At 36.0% G+C, this 27,246-nt stretch overlaps 1 long non-coding RNA gene across 2 annotated transcripts in view; it reads left to right on the forward strand.

The window, feature by feature from the left end:
• Positions 1 to 19,577, forward strand: part of LOC105487457 (uncharacterized) — a 32,282-nt gene extending 12,705 nt beyond the window's left edge. Inside the window, exon 3 of one of the 2 annotated variants that reach the window (XR_011624313.1) lies at positions 19,227 to 19,577. This is a non-coding gene — a long non-coding RNA (uncharacterized lncRNA). The remainder of the gene's footprint in view (positions 1 to 19,226) is intronic. The other variant, XR_011624312.1, reaches the window with a different exon arrangement.
• The last annotated feature ends 7,669 nt before the right edge of the window (positions 19,578 to 27,246 follow it).

Raw genomic sequence — 27,246 nt, forward strand, 5'->3', positions numbered from 1 at the left:
AACACATAAAAATGAAAAATAATCTTATTCACAGAAGTCCCCCAAATTATTATATGCATAGGAAGAAAATTTAGCAGGAAAGGAGTAGAACTTTTATGAAGAAAGTTACAAAATACACCTTTAAAACATAAAATCAGACCTGAATAAATGAAATTTGTGTTCTTGGATGGAAGATTTAATATCATAAAACATTAATCCTTTCCAAATTAATATGATATTCTAAGACAATTCCAATTAAAATTCCAATGGGTTAGGCAAAAGTATTTTTTAAAATATCATAAAATATTAATCCTTTCCAAATTAATATAATATTCTAAGACAATTACAATCAGAATTCCAATTGGTTAAAACAAAAGTAATTTAAAGTACATATGAAAGGAAGCATAATTGCCTAAGAGTAGCCAAGACAATTTAGAATAAGGAGTATTGGTGAAGGAAACTAGTGTTATCAGATATTAAAAATTTACTAGAAGAAAAGTAGGATGGTATGCCATTGGAATTTATTTACATTTACTTAACAAACCATATGTAATTCTTATTATATTAATAATTCTAAATGTTTTGCACACATTAACTCATTTAATTCTTAACGCTTAGAGAGAGATACTATTATTATTCCCATTTCACATGTGAAGAAACTGCAAAGCTTGCCCAAAGTCACATAGTCGATACATAGTGAAGTCTAAGTTCAAACATGGCCTTGATAAATATATTATGCAGTCTCTTAAAAGCAAATAAATCAGTGAGACAGATTAAATATTCTAGAAATGAATTTACCAGCAAATAGGATCTTGTTAGATGAAAAGAGTGATGTTTCTATTCAGTAGAACACTAATACACTCTGGTGTTGACACAACTGGCTCTTCAACAACACTCTAACTTGACTAGAATTCTGTATATATGGCCAGAGGTAGGGATCACCTGAATCTTTATCAATAATAAAACTGGGGAGCAAATTATGATACATTAATATTATGAAACAGCTGGGCACAGTAGCTTATGCCTGTAATCCCAACACTTTGGGAGGCCAAGGTGGGTGGATCACTTGAGGCCAGGAGTTCAAGACCAGCCTGGCAAACATGACAAAACCCCATCTCTACTAAAAATACAAAACATTAGCCGGGCCTGGTGATGCAGCCCATAATTCCAGCTACTCAGGAGGCAGAGGTAGGAGAAACGCTTAAACCCAAGAGGAGGAGGTTGCAGTGAGCCAAGATTGCCCCACTGCACTCCAGCCTGGATGACAGAATGAGACTTTGTCTCAAAAAAAAAAAAAAAAAAAAACAAAAAAACAATGAAACGTAATGCTACTATTAAAAAGACCTCATAACTACATCTACATTTATTGACCTTGCAGAATAGCTGCATTTTTTAAGTAAAGAAAAACAAAAAACAAGTTGGGGGATAATATGTATTACATATATATGCATTTTAATGAGGACAAAGTAATGTATGCAAGGACAAACACCATGGTGTTATCACTGGTTATTTCAAGAAGTAGTGAATGAGAGAATGCTGGTGGCAGAGGAACTTATTAATAATTTCCATTTTTTTTGTTCTTGTAACAATTTTCACTTTTGAAATGAATCTAGGATAAATTTCAGACTTTATAAAAACTGGAGTTTTTACATGCTTTACTACATAAAAATGTTTGAAATATACAAACTTTTAATGTCTGCTTTTAGTAAACAAATGTATCATTCATCCACTTATGTATGTTAAACAAAATATTAAAGTGTCTTGTACTTATTTGAGAAAATTTTCTTGTAAAATCAAGATTTTGTGCATGAAGTTAAATATAAAATATATTTTCTTTAAAAATAAACTTAATTATGAAAAAATGCCCACTGTCATCCTTCCCAAAGATGCCAAAAGTATCTAAGTTTGTGCAGTGTGTGTGTAGTAAAAAGTTTTAGTTATGACACTGGAGAAATTGTAAAGTAAAGAATTTAGTAAGAGGGGTACTAAATACAAAAAGAGAGAGATTGTTTTATTTTTCCTGGATAAGTTGTTTCTACTTCCAGAACCAGTGTCCACTCTTCTCTGCCGTGCTTTCAGACCAGGTAGTTGACCTGTATGGATTGCATCAATGAAGTTATCTTGTCCTCAGGCTTCCAATGGGGTTCACCCAATGGGAGATGTTGGTGATAAACTAGAGGCCATGAAGATAGAATGGCCTGAGTATTTATTCCCCTGGCTTTCTCTATTGGACTGACAATGGCTGTGTCCCTCCATTCTTCCTGGAGGGTGACCCTTGTCCCATGCTTCAGCTCTTCTTGGGTTTTAAGCTCTGCATTTTCTCTCTTCTCACTCATTTCCTCCTGTATAACCTTCAGGAAAACCATCTCTTAGGATATTTCCTTAACTCTTCCCCCATTTTTATAATCTTCTCAGTCACTCCTTTAAATATGACATCGATTTCCTGTTGGGACTCTTCCTAATATCTCACCTCTTACATGTGAGAGTAATCTACAGTTCAGTTGTCAACTAACTATTTTTTCCAATACATTTACTTTTCTCTGGTAAGACAATCCCTTTCTGAAACTTCAAACACTAATTTCTTAGCTAAATCATATTTTATCTGTTCTAAATAACATAATGCCAAAACTCTGTGAAGACACATTTAGATATCTACAGAGAAAGAGAGGAAGAAGACTTAATGGTGTGATCATTGCCAACATATTTGATGGTGTTCAACAATTGGAATTCCAGAGTAGTTAAATACTTGACCTTTGCATGCTATTCACGGGGAGGAAATGGGAAGGCGTTTCATTGTATAAGACCTTGGCACTGAAGGTGTTTGTCCTAACCAGTTCTAACAAACAAATTCTTTAACTGGAGATTGTTGAAGGACACCTTTGCTCAGCAATATCCACTGTATAAAAGTTGTAACCACAGCAGTGGAACTCATTCCATGGCTGTTGATAATGGGAAAGGAATAGAAATGTTATAGCGGAGCTGACAGAGAATAGCAATTAGGAAGTCAGCTCAAATCAGCGTTGGAAACGAATCTCAGCCATTTGTATAAAGCAATTATTCCAATATGAATCTTTTCACTTTGAGGCATGTTTGCACCTCACCAGTATTCTAAAAGTATCTGATAGCAAACAGGACCTACTTCATAGACTCTCTAGGAAGATATGCCTGGCTCAGAATAGCAAATAAGGTACTTTTACTAAAAATTTTAGTAGTAATGAAGAATCGCCTCTTGGTAATAGAGATCCTATGGTTTTCTACTTAGGAAAATTTTTCTAGACTTAGAAAATAGATGAGAAAACTTGTTTGTTTAACTATTGTGTTAGTAAAATCTCTTTAGTCTTTTTTGTGTGACCCTAGGATAACTAAGATCAGTTGAAAAATGAATTGCAGGAAAAGATTTCTTGGAGGTGACAAGAAGGTGGGGACAATTGTTTTGTAGGATTCTAATCTCATTATCATTTGCTTTCATGAATGAAAGAGGGTTTGCATCGATACTAAGTCAGAAAACCTGTAGGAGGAAATAGGAGCCAGGGTCTTCCCTATCTGGGTAGGAAGGTATAGGTTGGGGAAATACCTTGAGGTCAACCTACTGATAGTAAGGATAATGCATCCCAGCAATCTGCATAAAAATGTCCAGGCACTAACTAAATTTGAATGCTACCTCCACTTTGTTCCATAGGGAATTATTCAGTTTCTCCTGTTACTCCAGCTACTAAAATAGGATTTGTGTTGATGCAGTTGCTATTGCTTTTAAGACCACCTGGCCTATGAAGACACTATATGCCTTTGAAATTGGAACTGCTCACAGAAAAACTCACCGTTTGTCAATTTCCACTACATTTCCCCTGCTCTTTGTATTTTCTAGAAAAAGAAGATGTATTTAAAAAATTACAAGCAGATGTACCATGGATTCCCATGAAAATCAGATTGTACTGAAGAGACAATGAAGATATACTGTTATAATTCATGATTTAACTACCTCATTTTTTAGAACTGTTCTGAATCCTTTTAAATTTTGATCACTTATCTTTCTATGTCTCTATTCTTTATCTCTATCTCTATCTTTGTCTTTGTCTCTATTCTTGTCTCTATCTCTGTATATATCCATGCTTTATCCTTCATATCAATTGTCTTTCATTGAATCTAGCCTAAAGATAGAACAGTTTTGTACTGATTTTCTTTGGAAATATCTTTACCTTGGAAGTGTGTCTCAAAGTATGGTCTATGGACTATGCATAGCAGAAACACCTGTGAGGCTCAGTGTAAAAATGAAGACTTCTGGGATCCACTTGATATAAACCAAATCTAAATCTCTGGGAATTGGGATACATATTTGTAAGCACACCAGGTGATTGCCACACATGAGGACACGATCTAGACATAATATTCAATATGAACAAATTATTTCAGAAAATTAGTGATTTCCTTCTATGTGAGAAGCAATTCCAGCAGTCATTTCCTTAATCAACAACTTTTTAGTGAATAATTACTATATAAAAGTGAGCAGACTTTTAGACTAGTGGGAGAATAAATGATTGATCAGTTATTGATCTAAAGAAATGTAAAATAAAACAATGTTATGCTATGAAGTGTTTATAGAGTAATACAATATAGTGTATTAGTTCATTTTCATGATGCTGATAAAGACATACCCTAGACTGGGTAATTTACAAAAGAAAGAGGTTTAATTGGACTTCAGTGCCACATGGCTGGGGAAGCTTCACAATCATGGCGGAAGGCAAGGAAGAGCAAGTCACGTCTTACATGGTAGGCAGCAGGCAAAGAGAGAGAACTTGTGTGGGGGAATTCTCTTTTTAAACCCATCAGACCTCCTGAGATTTATTCACTATCACGAGAACAGCACAGGAAACACTTGTCCCCATGATTCAATTACCTCCCACCAGATCCCTCCCACAACATGTGGGAATGCAAGATGAGATTTGGGTAGGAACACAGCCAAACCATATCGTATAGAAATATTTAAGTTAGCTTAGAGTTCAGGGGAGACTTCCTTGAATAAAATTACATTTAGGCTGAAAGAGGAGTCACCATGAACTAGGAGAAATAAGAAGGGATCCCTTTTCTAGGCAGAAGGAATGTCATGTGCTAAGCCCTGCAGTAAGTCCAGTGCATGGCACCAGCTGAGACAGTGGTGTAGGGATATTTGGTACAGAGTGGGAAGGAACCTGCCCATGAGGTTTGTGGAACATTTTTAGGCTTTTTCCCAGATTGCAAAAATGGGCTTGTGGATGATGACTCTGTTTGCTAGGAAGACGCAGCATGATATTTTAGAAAGAGTACTGGAGAAAGAGAGTAAGAGATTGGCCACCCTTTTCTGCCACTAACTAGCTGTGTGACATGGTATAAACTACTTGGCCTTCATGACCTTTAACTCCTTATCTGTAAAGCATGGATAATACATCTAACTGTAGTTGTGAGAACACAATCAAGGGATGTGAATGTGCTTTGGAAAACATAATTCACTATAGGCATATGAAGGATGATGGAAATTTTACTGTATTCTTTTAAAGTAGTTTCTGTGCTTTAACCTTTACTGTTACCCAGAACAGAGAAGTTACTCATTTACGTAGCTCTGTCATGCACTCAGTTCTTGATCTTGGTTTCCGCTGGCTTTCATCCACTATATTTTTTAACTGCTCCTTTATAGCTCTGCCCATTATGGTTACCCTAGTTTCGTCAGGTTTGGATGACCCATGTTCCAGTTTGCAATTCTGAAAAAACATTCATCCTCTCCCTTCCCTTTAGCCTTTTTGTGGCTGTAAGATTCTTCGGCCTGGTATGTTTTCCTCCAGTCGTAATTCAAACAACCGAAAATATACTTAAAACACTCAAACAATGCTTGTTATGCAAGTTTCCCTTTCTTAGCTGTGTGGTCTTAGAAAATTGTTGCCTGCCTCATCTTCAATCTCTGGTTTGGTTCCACTTTAAAGTGAAACATTAGGGCCCTTTGGTTCACATGCCATTTGGCTTCTGTGTCTTCAGAAACACTGCCAACGATTGAGCGATATATCTGAATTTCTTGTCTTTCTTTATCCTGGCCATCTCCACTATCCCAAGCAGCACAGACTTATCTTCCTTTTCATGCATATTCCAATTTAAAAATATGCAGTGATTTAGCTTGTACTTACTATTAACTTTTCAGCAGGTATTTCAGAGTAGTTGAACCTTCTTATCAAGGTTATTCTGGTTATTATTATCTGGCGGCAGACCATGAAGGAAGTAAAGGTGAATCTCTAAGGTCCTTGGAGAGCAAGGCTTTCTCATATTTATTTCAAACTCTGCAAAGTACAGAGCTGAGCCTAGAGCTAGTCATAGACCTGCTGCCAGATCAGTGAGTGAGTGAGGAGACAGCTCAGAATTATGCTTTCAAGGTTTCTACATAGTAAAGTGTAGCAGTGGCTGTCCTTACCTCACAGCAGCCTTGAAGTTCAACAGCTTCTTCTAGCCCATTTAACCCTACTTCAGGTTTAATGGGAAACTAAACCTGCTAATTTTTCTGCTCTGCCCTAAGGCAGGATACCATTCCATGACTCTCTTAGCTCACGGTGAGCCTGTTGCCTTCTCTAAGGGGTTTGTTCTTCATTTTATTCTGGAAGAGTCCCAACCCTAAGAGGCTTGACACTAATCCCCAAATGCTTTGTGTATATTTCCTCACAAGGATTGAAAGAAATGTAAGCAAATTGAGGGCAGCCCTTCCATCTAAAATGTAATGTGGAATATATATGTATTAAAATTAATCATGGTCCTCAGCTTATATGATTATGAAAATTACTTTTAGTTAACACATCCAATATGTAAATGAAGTGAATGTGGGCCAGGAAAAAAATGTAAAAATTAAAGAGTGTCTCTTAGGTGTCTTCTTTTCTCTTCTCTCTGAGCTTGACCTGAGCAGGAATTGATGTTAAAAGAAAGACTCAAGTAAAATATATCTGCTATAAAAGGTCATTTATGGTCTTTTGGGCTTTGTCTACACAAAAGTGCCTGAGTCAGTTCTAGCAGAGTCAAGGCAGTTGTTTAAGGAACCATCTCAGTTGTCAAAAGAGTTGAAGTGACTGGATGCCTGTGCCACAGTGCTGTCATTTCAATTTTCCATTATTGACTGAATAAGTTAAAAAATTAAAGATTAATCAATGAAACACAATATGACCTAATAATCAAATTTGTGAAGTTATTAGTCCTAAGTGGTTGGATGGGAAATATAGAATATATAAGAACTCTGCCCTGGGGTCTTGTGTCCTAAAAGGTAGGAATTTGTCTTTCTTTTTAGCAATATAAATCAGAAAAAAAAAAAAAAAAAATCAAACCGAAGGCAGTAGAAGAAAAGGACTGACCCGAGTAACTTTGGGAAACAGTGTTTTGACAGCAAACTATAAAGCTAATGGTAAAAAAATCTATACATAAACACTGCACTGTAAATTGGCAATTTTATCCCTCACAGCGGTATGGGTTAGGAATTCTGAAACCACTTTATTTTTATACTCTAGTTTATAAAGAAATATATATATATTATTAATAAAAAAGCCATATTTCTCACTGCCAGAAGTAGAATTTGAAAATAAGAAAAAGATAAAAATAGATTAAAACCTATAGAGGTGGATTGATATCAGAGGTATCAATATGGAATCTTTTTTTTTTTTTTTTTTTTTTTGGAGGCGGAGTCTCGCTCTGTCGCCCAGGCTGGAGTGCAGTGGTCGGATCTCAGCTCACTGCAAGCTCCGCCTCCCGGGTTCACGCCATTCTCCTGCCTCAGCCTACCGAGTAGCTGGGACTACAGGCGCCCGCCACCTTGCCCGGCTAGTTTTTTGTATTTCTTAGTAGAGATGGGGTTTCACCGTGTTAGCCAGGATGGTCTCAATCTCCTGACCTCGTGATCCACCCGTCTCGGCCTCCCAAAGTGCTGGGATTACAGGCTTGAGCCACCGCGCCCGGCCCAATATGGAGTCTTTTTTAAAATATGTATGCAGATAAACATGAGAGCTTACTGTATTAGCTTTATCCACTGAGAGTGGCAGAATACTACAGTTGAAACAGGCACAATTAACATGCAGATTTTGTTTTCTAAATACCATTCTCTAATAAAAGGAACCTGGACTCCTTCGAGAACGGTTTTACTCCAGGACTGAGTCAGAGAAAACAAAAATTAGCTTAAGTATCCTATGGTGTTTAAAATAAAATCTTCAAAAATTGTGGCATATCAAAAGGGCACAGGAACTAATCTATAAAAGCTCTCAATGACCAAATTTAGAACAGCTTGAGCAACAAAATAAATTATGATAGTACTAGATTGTAACACAAAATGGATATAAGTGCATACAGATATAAATAAAAATAAATAAAAGACAAAGTGACAAATCTTCCTTATAGAAGAATTGCAATTAATAAATGTAAAAAGAATGAAACAAATACAAAAATTGCCATCAGAGCATCATAGTAAGAATTACTGCAGGCAAAGTCCATTATGAATGCTTACGTTTATTTGCTAAAGTAGTCAAAACAGGATATTTGCATAATCTCAAATTATTTTTGTTAAAATATCTATTAATTACAAAAGGAAAAATAGAAACTTTCCACCTTGGCCAGATGATCTGGGCTAATGTAATCAGTAATACACTCAGGAGAGCATATCCCCTCCATGGTGCCCTTCATGAAACTACCTAACCTCAATTTAATCAAAAGAAACCTAAGTCACGCAATATAGGAGAAGGCTAGGGAAAGGTCACAGACTGAGAGACATCAAGGAGACATTACATCTAAATCAGGGGTGGGTAAGCTTTTTCTGTAAAAGGCCAGATAGTAAATATTTTAGGCTTTGTAGGCCATACAGTCTTTCTTACAATTATTCACTGCTATTATTTTAGTGCAAAATCAGTCAGAAATAACATGTAAATAAGTCACCATGTCTATGTTCCAATAAAGCTTCATTTACAAAAAGACACAATGAGCCAAATTTGGCCTTTGGGACCATGGTTTGCTGATCCATGATCTAAATACAATGTAGCATTCTGGAACTGAAAAAGGAGAGTTAGTGGATGAGACTGATAAAATCTGAATGTGTTCTGTTCCTTAGTTGATAGTATTTTATTAGGTTAATTTCTTAATTTTCATAAATTCTCTATGGTTATATAAAAATGTATGTATTAGATAAAGGTGGGGGAATGGTATATAGAAACTCTGTACTATTTTGCAACTCTTGTGTAACTCAAAAATTATTTTAAAAACACTTCTTAAAGCTCAATTAGCTTAAACTACATATACATTTTCTTAGATACATGGAGGCAGTATTGGTTACTATAAGAACAGTCAATGCAAACTTGGCAAGAAGCATATGTATAGGTCTGGTGCACTTGGAAACCTAATATAAATTGAACTATTATTCAGGTTTTTTGGTTTTCCCAAATCACTAAAATCTTTCCTTCTAAGTATTTTTATTTTTCACTTGTGGAAACAGATGGGCTGGGAACAATTAGGATGTTTTAGATATAACTTACATAAAAATTGTTCATTCGTACAGAAACTTTTTTCTCATAACTTTAAAGAACTACTAAAAGGTGTATTTATGAACTTGTCAAAGCAGAGTTTCTTGTAATCATGGTTGTATGACCCTTTGATTGATTCCAGGCTAAAGTGTCAAATCATTTTAAAAGTCTGGAGTCCTTTGTGTTGTTAGGAACATAAAATAATCCTCCTCCCACACCTCCAAAGATAGTCAGACACTGCTACATATATATATCCTTAGATTTCATTCTACATTCCTTTCAAGTCCACTTAAAAATGCACAATTCTTTCTCCAAGAAATATAGAAACATGAGGGTGGTGTGTATGGGTGGAGGGAAGATGGTGTGATATTTGCACTTAGGTTGCAATTGAAACACCATTTTTTCCCTTGGTGGCAGTCATACATACACATCTGCTTAACTTTTTTTTTTCTATTTTTAAACCATATTTGGAGGATTTTACAAGACCACTTAGCTTGGAAGTACCTGAACACATAAGTCATCATTGAATCAACAAAGTTTTATTAACTACTATGTAATAACTCTCGCTCATACCTCACCTTATCCAATGCAAATCTTGTTGATGTCAACTCTAAAATCTATCACAGATGCAACTATTTTCCACCATTTCCTCAGTCCCAGTCTAGCTCATACTAGTTTCCACCATTATACTTGCCTAGGCTCCTGCACCATTTTTTACCCAGTCTCCTGCATCCGCTCTTCAGTTTCTTTTTCACATAGCAGCCAGAGTGTTTTTGAAAACTGGATTTTTAAAACTGGAATTCAGATCACATAATATTCCTGATTAATACCCTCCTATATTTTCCCACTGCATACATTAAAAACAAAACTAATATCCTTTAACTTCGTTTTTGCTTACCTCTCCGTTCTCTTCTTGGGCACTTGTTCTTGTTATTCCCTTTTTCTGGAATGTTATTCCTCAAGATTTTTTTGTGGTTTGCTTATTCTTATCACTTAGATCTCAGCTAAGATGTCAGAGAGGCCTCCTAAACTTGATATGCAGAGTGGTCCCTGACATGTTAGTGTCTCTCTTATTACACTGTTTTCTTCATATCTCTTGCCACTCTCTGTAATTAGCTTGTTTCCTTTCATATGGCTACTTTCTCTGATTAGTCCCTTAAGGATAAGGACTGTATCTGTCTTGTATGCCACTGTGCTTCCAATGGCCAGAACTATATCTAGCACAGGTAGGTGTTCAGTAAATATTTCATGATAAAAATAAGTGAATGTGTGAATGAATTAATGCAAGGTATTGTACTAAGATACATAACGCAAGTTCAAGATCGATTTCTGTTCTCAGAGAGTTTAAAATCTAGTAACAGTCATATTGGGGAGCAAAAAGGAGCTAGTTTTCATGATATGCTAGCATGAGAGGTCTGAAAACGCAAGGATTATTTCAGTTCATAGGAAAGACTGATGAATTCCGACTGATGAGATCAAAGCCCGATAATTCAAATTATACCTTAAAGGGTAAGTAAACTTTTAAAATACAAAAACCCATGACTGTAGACGGGATGGGTAGACTGCCCTTTCAATTTATTCCTCTAAGCCAAGATAGTAGCAGTAATAAAGCCATTCAGTGAATGCAGAGGTGGTCAGCAGACAGTGGAAAATGGGAACCAAGAGACCAGGATTTGCTAAGTCAATTAATAAGTCTTTCTTCTCAGTAAGTGAAATAGGAGGTATGGAAGTAGAAGAAATTTTGGGGTAAGAAGAGAGAAAGTGAGTACAAATGAGAGTAAAATAAAGAGACTGATTTAATAAGGGGGTAATCACTACCAGCAAGAGAGAGAGGGGTTTGGGGAGAGGTATAGTCAAATGGTCAGAGAGGTAGGAGAAGGACGTGTGGTAGAAACTCATATTATTTTTCAGTCTTTTCAAGTCTATTTTGAAACTAACAAACGTGAACATTCACTGATAAGAGTTTTCCTTTACCAAGGAAAGAGAGGTTTGAGAATGAAGAATTGGTTAACAGGGTGAAAGAACAAGTTAAAGAGATCTGGGAATTGCATTTGGCAATCAGGAGGCTGTTGCTGACCTTCCTGGAAGCAGTTTTAGAGGAGCTCTGGAGGCAGATGCCAAACACAGTGGGTCGAGGAGTGAGTGGCAGGTGGTCAAGTGGAGGGAAGGCAGTGAGGTTAGCCTTGTCTCTCAGGAAATTTGGTGGTAAATGGAGTTACAAAAATACTTTTTTGTCTCTTTTGGTTTTTGCTTACATTTTGGTGGATATGTAGTCACTGTAAGTCATATTTAAAGTTATTTCTTTTGATGGTAAATGTTCTGAGTGTGGGGAGGAAAGCAAGTGGTGCCAGCCAATCTGACCTATTTAATTTAGTAAATTTGGCTCATAAATATATTCTCTATGAAACTCATCCTTTGAAATTTTTTTTCATTTTTAATTTTTGTAGGTATGTAGTAGGCGTATGTATTCGTGGGGTACATGGGATGTTTTGATACAGACATACAAAGTGAAATAAGCACATCATGAAGAATGGAGTATCCACCTCCTTAAGCATTTATCCATTGAGATGCAAACCATCTAACTATACTCTTTAAGTTATTTTAAAATGTACAGTTGTTATTGTCACCCTGTCATTCATTCTTTCTATTTTTTTGGACCCATTGACCATCACCACCTTTTCCCCTTTAAGTCCCTCACTACCCTTCCCAGTCTCTGATAACCATCCTTCTATGCTTATGTCCATGAGTTCAATTGTTTTGATTTTTAGATCTCACACATAAGTGAGGGCACGTGATGTCTGTCTTTCTGGCTTATTTCACTTAACGTAATGATCTCCATCCATGTTGTTGCAAATGACTGGATCTCATTCTTTATTAGTGGCTGAATAGTACTCCATTGCATATAAATACCCCATTTTTTCTTTATCCGTTTATCTGTTGATGGACACTTATGTTACTTCAATCTTAGCACTGTAAACCGTGCTGCAAAAAACATAGAAGTGCAGATATCTCTTCGATATGCTGATTTTCTTTCTTTTGGGTATACACAGAGGAGTGGGATTGCTGGATTAGTCCATTTTCATGCTGCTGATAAAGACATACCTGAAACCGGGCAATTTACAAAAGAAAGAGGATTAGTAGACTATATAGTTCCATGTGGCTGCTGAGGGCTCACAATCGTGGTAGAAGGCAAGGAGGAGTAAGTCATGTCTGACATGGATGGCAGCAGGCAAAAAGAGACAGCTTGTGTAGGGAAACTCCCATTTTTAATACCATCAGATCTCGTGAGTCTCATTCACTATCATGAAAATAGTGCAGGAAAGACCTGCCCCCACAACTCAATCACCTCCCGCCGTGTTCCTCCTGTGACACATGGCAACTGTGGGAGTTACAATTCAAGATGAAATTTGGGTGGGGACACAGCCAAACTATATCATGGATCATACAGTAGCTCAATTTTTAGTTTTTTGGGAAACCTCCAAACTGATCTCCATAGTGGTTGTACTAATCTACATTCTCACCAACTGTTTAGAAGGGTTCCCTTTTCTCCACATCCTAGCTAGCATTTGTTATTGCCTGTCTTTTGGATATAAGCCATTTTAACTGGGGTGAGATGATTTCTGATTATAGTTTTATTTGTATTCCTCTGATGATCAATGATATTGAGCACCTTTTCATGTGACTGTTTGCCATTTGCATGTCTTCTTTTGAGAAATGAGTAATCAAATATTTTGCCCATCTTTTGATCAGATTATTAGCTCTTTTCATATAGAGTTGTTTGAGCTCCTTATAAAGTCTGGTTATTAATCCCTTGTCAGGTGGGTAGTTTGCAAATATTTAATCCCATTCTGTGGGTTGTCTCCACTTTGCTGATTATTTCCTTTGCTGTGCAGGAGCTTTTTAACTTTATGTGATCCCATTTGTCCATGTTTCCTTTGGTTGCCTATGCGTGTGGGGTATTGTTCAAGAAATTTTTGCCCAGACCAATGTTCCAGAGATTTTCCCCAATGTTTTCTTATAGTAGTTTTACGGTTTGAGGTCTTCAATTTAAATATCTAATCCAGTTTGATTTTATATTTGTATATGGAAAGAGATACAGGTCTAGTTTCATTCTGATTTTATATTTGTATATGGAAAGAGAGACAGGTCTAGTTTCATTTTTCTGCATATGGATATCCAGTTCTCTCAGCACTATTTATTGAAGAGATTGTCTTTTTTCCAGTGTATGTTCTTGGCAGCTTTGTCAAAAATGAGTTCACTGTAGGTGTGTGGATTTGTTACTAGGTTTTCTATTCTGTTCTATTGGTCTGTGTGTCTGTTTTTATGCAAGTACCATGCTGAATGTCATCTTTTTGGACACTTTTTGTTTTGTTTTATGTTTTCTAAGATTTTATTTTCCCTAAAAGTTTCTTTTAAAAACTTTTCATATTAGTTTGGATGAATTAAGAAGAAAAATTTGGCCGGGCGCGGTGGCTCAAGCCTGTAATCCCAGCACTTTGGGAGGCCGAGACGGGCGGATCACGAGGTCAGGAGATCCAGACCATCCTGGTTAACACGGTGAAACCCCGTCTCTACTAAAAAATACAAAAAGCTAGCCAGGCTAGGTGGCGGGCGCCTGTAGTCCCAGCTACTCCGGAGGCTGAGGCAGGAGAATGGCGTGAACCCGGGAGGCGGAGCTTGCAGTGAGCTGAGATCCGGCCACTGCACTCCAGCCTGGGTGACAGAGCAAGACTCCATCTCAAAAAAAAAAAAAAAAAAAAAAAAAAAGGAAGAAAAATTTTTTTTTACACTTTACTCAAAATAGATTAGTACATAATTTAGAAAAAAGAGAGCAAGAAGAGAGAGATAGAGGATGTGTTGAGGGGAAGCATAAGTGGTAATTCAAATGATTTAAGGCAGCTGAATAAGATAGAGACTGATAATCTAGGAGAGAAAGAAGTAACAACAGCCATAAACACTGGCCCATTCTTACCTGCATATTTGTTCCTGTCATATGAGGGGTCTCCAAAAAGTTCATGGAAAATGCCTATTATAAAAAAAGACTTTGCATGGATCTCAAAATATTTTTGCATCAAAATAAACTTGTACTAACTTGTTATATCGTGTCTGGACAGGATCTAGTTTGAGGCAGTAAATATAATACATCAATTTTTAAAAAGTCCCTGTCAGAGTGACATGAATTCTGCTAAAATTGAAGCAAGAACAAACATCAAAATTCATGGTGAAGTTTGGGTGGAAGAATGATGAAATTATTGATGCTTTACAAAATGTTTGTGGGGACAATACCTCAAAGAAATCAGCATTTTACAAGTGGATAATGTAATTTAAGAAGGGAGAAGATGATGTTGAAGATGAATCTTGCAGCAGCAGTCCATCCAGATTGATTGTTAAGGGAAAAAGATAATCTCGTTTGTGCCCTAACTGAAGAATGGCAATTAACAGCATAAACAATAGAAAACACTGTAGAAATCTCGATGTATTCAGCTTCCACAACTTTGACTGAAAAATTAAGGCTGGGCAAACTTTCCACACAATGGGTGCAAAAAGTATTGTACCCAGAACAGCTGCAGACAAGAGCAGAACGTTCAATGGAAATTTTTAAAAAGTGGGATCAAGATTCTGAAGCATTTCTTCAAAGAATTGTAAAAGCTGATGAAACATAGCTTGACCAGTACAATCCTGAAGAGAAAGCAAAATCATAACAATGACTACCAAGCCATGGAACTTGTCCAGTAAAAGAAAAAGTGGGCCAGTCAAGAGCAAAGGTTATGGCAACAGTTTTGTGGGATGCTCAAGGCATTTTACTTGTTGGCTTTCTCGAGTGCCAAATAATGATAACATCTACTTATTATGAGAGTGTTTTGAGAAAGTTCGTCGAAGTGTTAGCAGGAAAATGCCCATGACATTTTCAACAGAGTTTCTCTCCACCTCAACAACACTCCTGCTCATTCCTGTCATCAAACAAGGATAATTTTATGAGAGTTTTGATGGGAAATTACTAGGCAACCACTTTAGAATCCTGATTTGCCTCCTTCTGATTTCTTTTTGTTTCTTAATCTTAAAAAATCTTTAAAGGACATTCATTTTGTCTTCAGTTAATAATGTATAAAAGACTGCATTGATATGGGTAAATTCCTAGGACCCTCAATGCTTTAGTGATGAACCAAATGGCTGGTATCATTGCTTACTAAAGTGCCTTGAACTTTGTGGAGCTTATGTTGAGAAATAAAGTTTATATATTTTATTTTTTATCTTTTAATCTCATTTTTTTCATGAACTTTTTGAAAACCCCTCATATTACAGAACATAGATCAGTCAACTGTCAAGCTTTTGGCGAGTTCAAAATCTTATTCAAACTTCAGATATATTTGAATGTCTAGCTTATCCCTTGAGTATAAGCATCTTAACATCTCAAGGGCTGCACGTGGCATTCTACCAGCTCCATTTACCCTTACAGCATCCAGCAAGAGATCAGGTACTTCCTGTGTTCTGTTCTGCTAAAAGCCGTGACCAAGGTTCCCAGTAGCTGTAGAATTCCTGTTGCATTCTGAATTATCCATATGTGGTCTGAGACTTTTTTATGACATGAAGGCTGAATCAATCATGAAACTAGTTCTGTATCTAATATAAGCCCTCTTAAATGAATAACCACAGTCTAGAAGTTGTGTTGATTCTATTCAACACCTAAAGCAATAGCTAATCATTTCAGTATGAAGGCTTTCAATGGAGCTGGTTGGAAAACAAAGCCACTGAAAACTGATTTATAAATATTTAAAGTAATTGAAGGAAATGACATTCAATCAGTTCAGAAACACATATCTGGCACATAACACTGTATCCTGAGCACTTGGGTGTTTGTCATCAAAATAGGAAAATAGTCCCTGTTATCAATGAGCTCTATCCTAATGATATATGTAAGATTATGGCCATAAGACAGGAAAAGCCTGAATCTCAGACATATAAGGAGGAAGTATATGACCCAAGGGAACAGAGGCAATATCCTAGAGATAGATCTATAAGAGGCACAGCCATGCCTTACCTTTGTAAACCACATAGCAGGTATTGACAACATTGCTGTAAAAAAAAAAAAGAATATAGCAAGGGAGATTTGGATGTAAGAGTTCTTCCACTAGTTGCTCTGGCTACCAGGATGCTAATGAGGTCCTGAATGTGATTATTCTGTTGCAGGAACAATTGTACAAGAGGAACAGATAAGGTGGTTTTGTAATGTTTGAACAGTTGCCAGAATGGAAGCAGAAGAATTTATGAAAATGGTAACTGACAGGTGTAGTTACAAAAGCATTCTAGCAGAGAGTATATTAAGATCTACCCACTATTTCTATTCCTTCATTTCTTTTTAGTGCCAAGTGCCTGTTGTGACCTCACCTGTGGAGTCACTATCAGCCAGCTTATTTGATTATTATTTGTCTCCTTTTTACTGCACTGATGGCTCATGCCTTTTACTATGCCTGAGATCTGGTAACTAAGAATATCATCCTTTTTAAAAATCTTTTTATTCAGATTTTTTATATTATTATTATACTTTTAGTTCTGGGATACATGTACCGAATGTGCAGGTTTGTTACATAGGTATACATACGCCATGGTGGTTTGCTGCACCCATCAACCCGTCATCTAGGTTTTAAGCCCCTCATGGAATTAGGTATTTATCCTAATGCTCTCCTTCCCCTTACCCCCACCCCCTGACAGGCCCTGGTGTGTGACGTTCCCCTCCCTATGTCCATGCGTTCTCATTGTTCAACTCTCACTTATGAATGAGAACATGCAGTGTTTGGTTTTCTGTTCTTGTGTTAGTTTGCTGAGAATGATGGTTTCCAACTTCATCCATGTCCCTGCTAAAGGGCATGAACTCATCCTTTTTTATGGCTGCATAGTATTCTATGGTATATATGTGTGTTTCATCCTGTCTATCAGTGATGGGCATTTGCGTTGGCTGTAAGTCTTTGCTATTGTGAATAGTGCTGCAATAAACATACGTGTGCAAGTGTATTTATAGTAGAATGATTTATAATACTTTGGTTATATACCCAGTAATGGGATTGCTTGGTCAAATGGTATTTCTGGCTCTAGATCCTTGAGGAAATGCTACACTGTCTTCCACAATGGTTGAACTAATTTACACTCTCACCAACAGTGTAAAAGGATTCCTATTTCTCCACATCCTTGCCAGCATCTGTTGTTTTCAGACTTTTTAATGTTGCTATTCTAACTGGCCTGAGACGGTATCTCATTGTGGTTTTTATTCGCATTTCTCTAATGACCAGTGATGATAAGATTTTTTTCATGTTTGTTGACCCCATAAATGTCTTCTTTTGAGAACTATCTGTTCATATCCTTTGCCCTCTTTTTGATGGGGTTGTGTTTTTCTTGTAAATTTGTTTAAGTTATTTGTATACTCTGGATATTAGACCTTAGATGGATAGATTGCAAAAATTTTCTCCCATTCTGTAGGTTGCTTGTTCACTCTGATGATAGCTTCTTTTGGTGAGCAGAAGATCTTTAGTTTAATTAGATCCCATTTGTCAATTTTGGCTTTTGTTGCTGTTGCTTTTGGTGCTTTAGACATGAAGTCTTTGCCCATTTCTATGTCCTGAATGTTATTGCCTAGGTTTTCTTCTAGGGTTTTTATGGTTTTATGTTTAAGTCTTTAATCCATCCTGAGTTAATTTTTGTGTAAGGTGTAAGGAAGGGGTCCAGTTTCAGTTTTCCACATATGGCTGGCCAGTTTTCCCAGCACCATTTATTAAATAGGGAATACTTTCCCTGTTGCTTGTTTTTGTCAGGTTTGTCAAAGATCAGATGGTTGTAAATGTTTGGCGTTATTTCTGAGGCCTCTGTTCTGTTCCATTGGTCTATATATCTGTTTTGTTACCAGTACTATGCTGTTTTGGTTATTGTAGCTTTGCAGTATAGTTTGAAGTCAGGTAGCATGATGTCTCCAGCTTTTTTCTTTTTGCTTAGGATTGTCTTGGCAATGTGGGCTCTTTTTTGGTTCCATATGAAATTTAAAGTAGTTTTCTTTAGTTCTGTGAAGAAAGTCAGTAGTCGCTTTCTGGGAATAGCATGGAATCTATATTACTTTGGGAAGTATGGCCATTTTCGTGATATTGATTGTTCCTATCTATGAGCATGGAATGTTTTTCCATTTGTTTGTATCCTCTCTTATTTCCTTGAGAAGTGGTTTGTAATTCTTGAAGAGATCCTTCATGTCCAACTGCTTGAAGTGGGGTTTGCTGATTTCTGCTTGATGACAGTATTTTACTAATGACCACAGTCCACCAGACTGAGGAACCAAAATAAGGTGGTAGCATTGGATAAAAAGCTAGTGGGAAAGGACAACTTACCTTTGGTCAAAAGCTGGTAGTTTTAGTCAGAAGGCTTCATTCTGACCTCATCAAATGAGCTTGTTTACAGGAGTACATTTATTCACATGTCATATATCTTTTCCAAGTTCAGAATCAAACTATGTGGTATAGTTCACCAGTATTCTATAAGAGATGCCACACACTCAGAACTGATATCAAATTCTAAACCAGAGATTTCCACACCTTTCAACAACTGGTGTGTGTGTGTTTAGTTTTTCTTCTCTCAACAGCCAGGATATTTAAATCTTACTCTTTAATCAAAATATCCAGGCAGGCTATTTCTAGAACCCATCTCATCTATGTGTACTCTGGGACCTCAACTTTTACTCTGCTACCTTTAAACCACTTTTCTTTTTTCTTTTAGACTTCCATCCAGCAAGTGAATATCAAGCACTGTCATCCCTCTCTGCCTACTAGTCAACTTTTTCAGCCTCCATCAGCAACCATCATTATATAAAAATGGAACTTGTTTGCAGATACATTTGAGTGTTTTATTACATATTCCTGCACCACTTAAAACAAATAATGTAAGATGAAAATTTAATATACTAATATTAGCAATAATGCAATTAAGATCAAGATGGAGAGAACATGAAATAGACCAAAGAATGTGGCTCGTCAGCCTGGTTTAGATGCATGTTGCAAGCAAACTGGTTGATTATCTATTTAATTCTGAAGGACAATAAAATATATTTTTTAAAACTTATGAAATATTAGTGAAATATTATTGAATATTATATATCCAAATGATGGAATGTTATAGTAAAGAAAATGAAGAAACTTGAAAAAGTTTTAGATTGAGATTTCATATCAATAAAATAGTCCATTGGTGTCCTAGAATCTTTCATTAGATTTTACATTATCTGGCCGGGCGCGGTGGCTCAAGCCTGTAATCCCAGCACTTTGGGAGGCCGAGACGAGCGGATCACAAGGTCAGGAGATCGAGACCATCCTGGCTAACAAGGTGAAACCCCGTCTCTACTAAAAAATACAAAAAACTAGCCGGGCGAGGTGGCGGGCGCCTGTAGTCCCAGCTACTCGGGAGGCTGAGGCAGGAGAATGGCGTGAACCCGGGAGGCGGAGCTTGCAGTGAGCTGAAATCCGCCACTGCACTCCAGCCTGGGTGACAGAGCGAGACTCTGTCTCAAAAAAAAAAAAAAAAAAAAAAAAAAAAAGATTTTACATTATCTGATAGAGGTACAGCTTTCTTCAAACTCTTCACCATGAGAATTAGAGGGCAAGCCTTTCTCCTGTTAACTTAAAAAAATAATTTATAACACTACCAAAGTTATCATCATAATCTCCTTTCCATTTCTTGCAAACTTACCATCTGTGGCTCCATTTTCCTTTATTAAAATATTTTCTCTGTGTATTATGTATGACTTCAGTTAAACTAAAAACTAGAATTTGAGGTAAAAAATAAATTTATAAAGTTAATATTAATGGCATATTATTTGTGTTTAATCTTTGTTCTTGAGATTCATAGATATTTTGTATGACATTCAGGGGTTAAAATGCTGACAAATCCTTTCTGCACATAAAGAATTTTAGAATTATTTTTTGTTCTCTGAGAGCAGTCCTATTCCACTGTCCTTTAGATAGTCTACTTGCAGTCACACTTTGAGGGAAGCTGTATGTGTAAAAGGAACAAACTTCATCTAAATGAAATACATGTTCCACAACTCCAAAAAGCTGACAACCTTACACTCTGTTTGAAATTGTCATCATTAGAGTCACAATTTTGGGTTAAACCTTTTATTACCATGTACACAACAGAGATGAAGCCCATAAAACAAAAAAAGTTAACATTTTGGAGGGCATTTTTCTAAAATGTATTGCTGATATCCCTCTATTTTTAGAGTACTCAGAACATGATGACAAGTGTTATCAATTATTTGATATCATTACCAGTATATATTCTTGTGCCATTTTGTACACTACTATTGGCTTTATGGATTTGCATGTGTGTGTGTGTGTGTGTGTGTGTGTGCATATATATTTTTTAATAGCAACCATTTAACTTTTAATAATTTCATGTCCCTTTAATATATTTTTATTTCTTCTCCTTTTCTTTCTAGTAATATTTTGCTTTTTACAACTTTTAACTAAGCTTTTAAAGTAAGATTTAGTAGCTTTAAACAAGGAACTGAGAATCTCTGTTAGGAATAACAAGAGTTTAGACACATAGTTTTGGAGCTTGGTTTGACAACTTAGATGTTTCTTGGTCTTGGTTGTCTTCTGTAAGACCAAAATCATCCAATGAATGACAGCTCTAGAGGTGCGATGTTCTCATAATGGGCTTTGGCTTATTAATGGCTTTATGAGTATTCCTAAAGGATTGGTAAGTTTTCCATTTCTTTTATTCTGAAATATTTCAAAAAAACCAAAACTACTCCTCCCAAATGTTATTTTTTAAAGTGTACATATCCAAAACAGATTATATACAATATTGATATTTCCCATACTGTATTTAATTAAGGGTTTTTATTTTAAAAATAAAATGTTATAGAAACTAAAGTTATTTTTTTAATTCCTCACAGATTTCCTTCTCTTTCTTCTTTTCCAGATAGAACCACTTGCTTGAAGTTGACAGGCATTCACAGTTCATTTACATAACAAAGCTGCACGTTTTAAAATTTTATGTGAATGCCATATTATGTGTAGTATTTTGTAATTTGTTTTCATTTAGAATTATTTTTTCAAGGTTGATCTATACAATACATGCTATGGTCTTAATGTTAGTGCTCCCCTAAAATTCATATGATGGGACCTAATCTCCAATGTGATAGTATTAAAAGGTGGGGCCTTTAAGACGCCATTAGGTCTTGAAGGTTCTGCCCTCATGTGTGAGATTAGAACCATTGTGAAACAGGCTTGAGGGGTTTTGTTTTTCCCTTCCTCCACGTGATGATGCAGTGGGAAAGAGCAATGTTTGGAACAAAAAGCAATCCTCCACTAGATACTGAATTTACAGACATGCGAAAATTAGACTTTTTGCCTCCTCAACTGTAAACAATAAATTTCTATTGTTTATAAGTTACCCAGTCTAAGGTATTTTGTTATAGGAGCTCATTCAGACTGTATAACTTATAAACAATACATAAACATGCAGTTATAGTTCTTAATTTTAAATGCTATGTAATATTTCATTATATGACTCTTGTATAATTAATACGAGAATTTTTTTTTGCTTTTATAAACAGTGCTGCTATAAATATTCCTAAATTGTCTCATTATGTATATTATGTCTTATTATACATGTGGGAGATTTTCTCTAGGGTGTATAGTAGGTATTGGTATAGCTAGGCTATAGAATTCACTAGATACGGCAAAGTACTCTCAAGGTGATGCCAATTTTTATTCCCTTTAGTAATGCCCAAGCAATCCCATTTTCTCCATTTCTTGTCAACTATTGATTTTGCCAGACTTAAATATTTTTTGTTACCCTGATGATGTGTTACAGATTGAAATTGTTTTAATTTGTACCAGGAAAGTAGAGCATTATTTCTGATGTTTAGTGGTTATTCAGTTTTCTGGTTTTGTAACTGCATATTTATATTCTTCAATATTTTCCTATTAGGTTGTTTGACTTTCTTTTATTCATTTGCAGATTTATTTATATATATTTGAATACTAATTATTGTACAGTTATTTGTGTTGCAATTATTTTTCTGTGCCAATTATTTGTTTCTAAAATTTATTTATGGTACTGTTCGTTTCACACAAAATGTTCTTTTTAGTTCTTGAATTTAAAAGAATTCAATATATTAATCTTGTCCTGCTTGGCCAGCACTTTTTGTTTCTTAATAAGATATTTTTTCTACCCCAAGGTCATAGAGATTTGTTTTTTCATCTGGCATTTATTTGTGTGCACTGTGACATAGATACTTAACTTTTTTTTTTCCATGTAAACAATCAATTTTAGATTCCCTTGGGAATCATCAACATCATTTGGATATTGATATTTACTCATAATCAATTTTCATTGGTATTAAATATTCACTTTTTGGGGGTCATGGTATAGTAATATTTCATATTCCTGGTTAGAAGGTAAGTTCCTTCTAAAAAGAAACTTTGGATAAAGTGATTTTTTATTTTTCACAATATCATTATTGATATAATAATAATAATTATTATTAATGATAGTATCATGCTCTATGCTCAGCTGGAATGCAATAAAGTCATCATTTGTTCAGCTGGAATGCAGTAAAGTCATCATTTGCTCAGAATAAAAATCAAGGGTTGATTTTGTGTAAGAGCAATGACTAATCCGTGAAGCAAATGAACGGAACTCCAGCTGATAGTGATGATTAGTTACTATGTGCCAGGCATTATACTTACTTAATATTTTACTTGAATTAGGTAATTTAGCCCTCGCAAATATTCTTTGAGATAAGTTCTATTATTATCCTGTTTTCCAGAGGGATACAGAAGAGGCTTACTAATAGTCTCAGCAGTTAGTTTTGACCATGACCAAATCCACACCAATGAAAAATATATGGCCAAATGTTTTAACATCCTATTTGTTCCAGTATCGTCATTGTTACTTAGATAAGTACTTTTTGCAAAATTAATGGGACATGGTCTGCCTAAATTATTTGGTTTTTACAGTGATTGTGTCTGTAATCACCCAAGAATTGCTAAATTGTTCCAAATAGTTCAATGCTTTACCTGATCTTAACAATAATTTCTGGTGTGTTAAATACAAGGCATATTGTTAGATGTTTTGTTTTTTAAAACAAAATAGCAAGCCCCAATTAATCCAATCATTGGTAGTTAGAGCCAAGTGGAGGATAAGATTTTAAAGGTGGCTCTATCATAAGAGGAAAAAAGATGCATGTTGAGTAAACTGCAACAGATATTTCATAACTGAGTAAAATATTCTAAAAATACTCAGAGCAGGGAGGAAAGATAACCCAGTTTTAGGTTGCAACCAAAGAAACCTAAAGCCACCTGATATGTTAATTTAGAGTAGTTCCACCTCTTCTCTTTGAGAACTCCCTAGTCATGTTAGTTTAGCTACTTTTGTCCAGCTATTAACTGACAGCAGTCTGTTGTTCATTAGTGAAGAAATACTGAGTCCCCTGCATGGTATAAAAGAGTTACAAGCCAAATACGATTTTTAAAAATATGCTATGTACTACAATCACAGACTTAGTTCTTTCAGTGATGTGTAACAGTCCAAATCAACACAACAACGTTCTATAAAGCACATCCTTAAATTGCCTACTTAACTCTTAGAGAAGAAAGGGTCAGAAAAACCCTTTTCTGTGGGTACCTTTTCTGTGGTTACCCTTTTCTGTGGTAACCATTAAAATGCCTCTGTAAATGGGTTTCATGTCATGTCAACAAATATTTCTTCAGGGCTTGCCTTAACTCTTATATTGTGCTAACCAAGATTACCAAGATAAAAGACTTATCCTAATTCTTGAGGAATTCAAGTTCTTGATTAGTGTGACAGAACTAGCTGTCACTTAGCTATTTCCCGAAAGTAGACTAGAGGACAGATGAAGTTTTGATGGATTTGTTGCAAAAATGACCCAATTTTTCTATTCTTCTCTGTGATCATGTGTTTGCAGTGTAACTTTGAAAGTGCCTCTCATTAAGAGATGGAGCCTGGCCTTGTTACTTGCTAATATTGTGACAGAAATGACAGCATGCCAGCTCCAAGTTTAAGCCTTAAGAGACTTTGTTTCTGCTCTTGGGAAACCTGCCACACCCATAAAAAAAGCTCAGGGTAGTCTAGACCAGCCAGCCCTAGCTGATTAGCTAGCTGACTACAGAAATATGAGTGAGCCTAGTTGAGATCAGCTTATGTCATTCTAGTTCAACAATTCTGCCCAGCCCACCCATGGCTCATGAGAAGTAATAACTGATTATTATTTTAAGTCTTAAAATCTAAGCCACTAGGTTTTAGAATGGTTTGTTATGTGGCAGTAGCTAATTATTTCTACCAATTGATAGAAATATGAAAAATATTTGTGGGCATGGATATGGCTCTGGAAAGGCAAATCCTCTCAAAGCACCTCAGGAAGTTTTAGGCAGCCAGGAACCTATAAGAACGTTCATGGGCAGGTGATTGGTGGGAAAGTACTGACATAAGGACAGTTGAGAGATTGTCAAGTCAAACTTGGCCAACTTCACAAGCTCTCCAAAGATCAGGTTTTTTATCAGGGATTGCCAAGTATCTATATGTCCTCATTTAGGTGTGTGACAGTCATGTTTAATGTCAAAATCTAATGTAAAAAGACCATAGAATGTGAGAACTGATAGAAACGTGAAAGAATTCATATTTTCATCTTGCAAATAAATAAGAAATCAGGGCCCAGTAATGATCAATAAACTGTCTTAAACCACGCTGAGAACTCTTATCTCAGACTGTTGGCCCTGAATCTTGTCAAAGGGTCCTCATACTTATCTATTCCTCTTTTTTGCTATCTCCTCTATAGTTCAGGGCTTCATCACCTGGTACTTGATTTACCGCAATGGCCTGTTTCTTAATATTTCTTCTTCTTGCAGTGTTTTGTCACGGGATCATTAATTGGTATTTTAGGTAGGACAGTTCTTGATTGTGGAAAATTGTCTTTCGATTGCTGGACATTTTTTTCCACCTTGACACCAAGGTCATAAATGATATTCTTATTGCTCCTACCTCTGCATATGCTCCCCGCTCTGCCTTCACACTGATTATGAAAATAAAAAAATCCCACATCTCAAAAAGGTATTTATACATTTACAAATATCTTTTCATAGCAGAATTATTCGCCATAGCCAAAAGTTGGAAACAACTCAAGCATCTATTGATGGATAAATAGGTACATAATATGTGATGTATACATAAAATGGAATATTATTCAGCTTTGAAAAGGAAGTAAAGTCCGATGGATGCTACAACATAGGTGAACCTCGAGGACATTATTCTAAGGGAAATAAAGTCACAAAAAGACAAATACTGTATGATTCCACTTATATGAGGCATATGGGGTAGTCAAATTCATAGAAACAGAAGTCAGAATGGTGGTTCCTAAGGAATGAGGGAGGAGAGGATGGGGAATTATTGTGTAATGGGCACAGAATTTCAGTTTTACAAGTTGAAAAGACTTCTGGAGATGGATGGTGGTGATAGTTGCATAGCAATGTGAATGTACTTAAATGCCACTGACTTGTACACTTAAAAATGGTTAAGATGGTTGTCTTAGTTCAGGCAGTGATAACAAAACAAATTATCATATAATGGGCAGCTTAAACAATAAACATTTACTCTCACACTTCCAGAGTTTGGGAAGTCCAAGATCAAGAATCCAGCAGATCCAGTGTCTGGTGAGGGCCTTCCTCCTGATTTGCAGATGGCTGTCTTCTCTTTGTATACTCACGTAAAGGAGAGCAGGGAGAGAAAAAGCAAGCTCTCTTGTGTCTCTTCTTATAAGGGAACTGACTAATCCTATCATGAGAGTTGCATCCTCACGACCTAATTAACAACCAAAGGCCCCATTTCCAAGTAAAATCACACTGTGGGTTAGGGTTTCAACATATGAATTTTGAAGAATAGAAACATTTAGTCCATAGTAATAATACATTTTATGTTTTGTATATTTTACCACAATAAAAAATAAAAATATGAAATACCCCCACATATTTTTAGTTGCACCTCTCTCTCGCTGACACTATGGAGGGGAGTGCTGAATTATTGCATTCCCTCTTGAGAAATCTTTCGAAATTACTATTCTTAAGATCTCCTCTGTTGAATCCAGCCCATTTTATTTTTTGTCTATAGCAGTAACTGACACATTATTATATGTATGCCTAGTTTTAAATGATTAATGACACATAATCTGACACAATATGATACACATTTTGGTTCATTAAGTGGCTCTTGTGGATAAGCACCGTGTTCTGAGCTACAGCTTTTTGCCCTTGGGCTTTTGTCTATGTCACAACACCTTGCTCAGTACTGGGTCTAGAGTTTATATTTCACAAATGTTTGCTGTCAATCAACTGACTGTCAGAGACTTTACCAGAGAACAACATACAGCTACTGAAGTCATGATTGCTTTGAATTTGTTGCATTCTGCACTTTGCTTAGTCCTTCTTTGTGTTTTCTATATTGCTACAGCACTGAGTTGCTATCCTCCTACACACTATAAAAATGCCATATCCTGTGGATTGTGAATCTTACTGCTTAGTTATTACTGAAGACCTGAAAGACCTCTGCAAGCCCAGACTCTCTTCATCTGCAACACCCAGGCTGCTTTTGAATACAGTGTATTGTGTGGGCACTCCTGGAGGAAACTACCCTTGAGTTACTGTATTCACTAATATCGACCTTTCCCTCCTATTTGCCTTTTCATTGACTATCCTTTGGAATAATTTTTAATTACTCTGAA

The sequence above is a fragment of the Macaca nemestrina genome, chromosome 6 (genome assembly GCF_043159975.1).
Source record: "Macaca nemestrina isolate mMacNem1 chromosome 6, mMacNem.hap1, whole genome shotgun sequence".
Classification (NCBI taxonomy): Eukaryota; Metazoa; Chordata; class Mammalia; order Primates; family Cercopithecidae; genus Macaca; species Macaca nemestrina.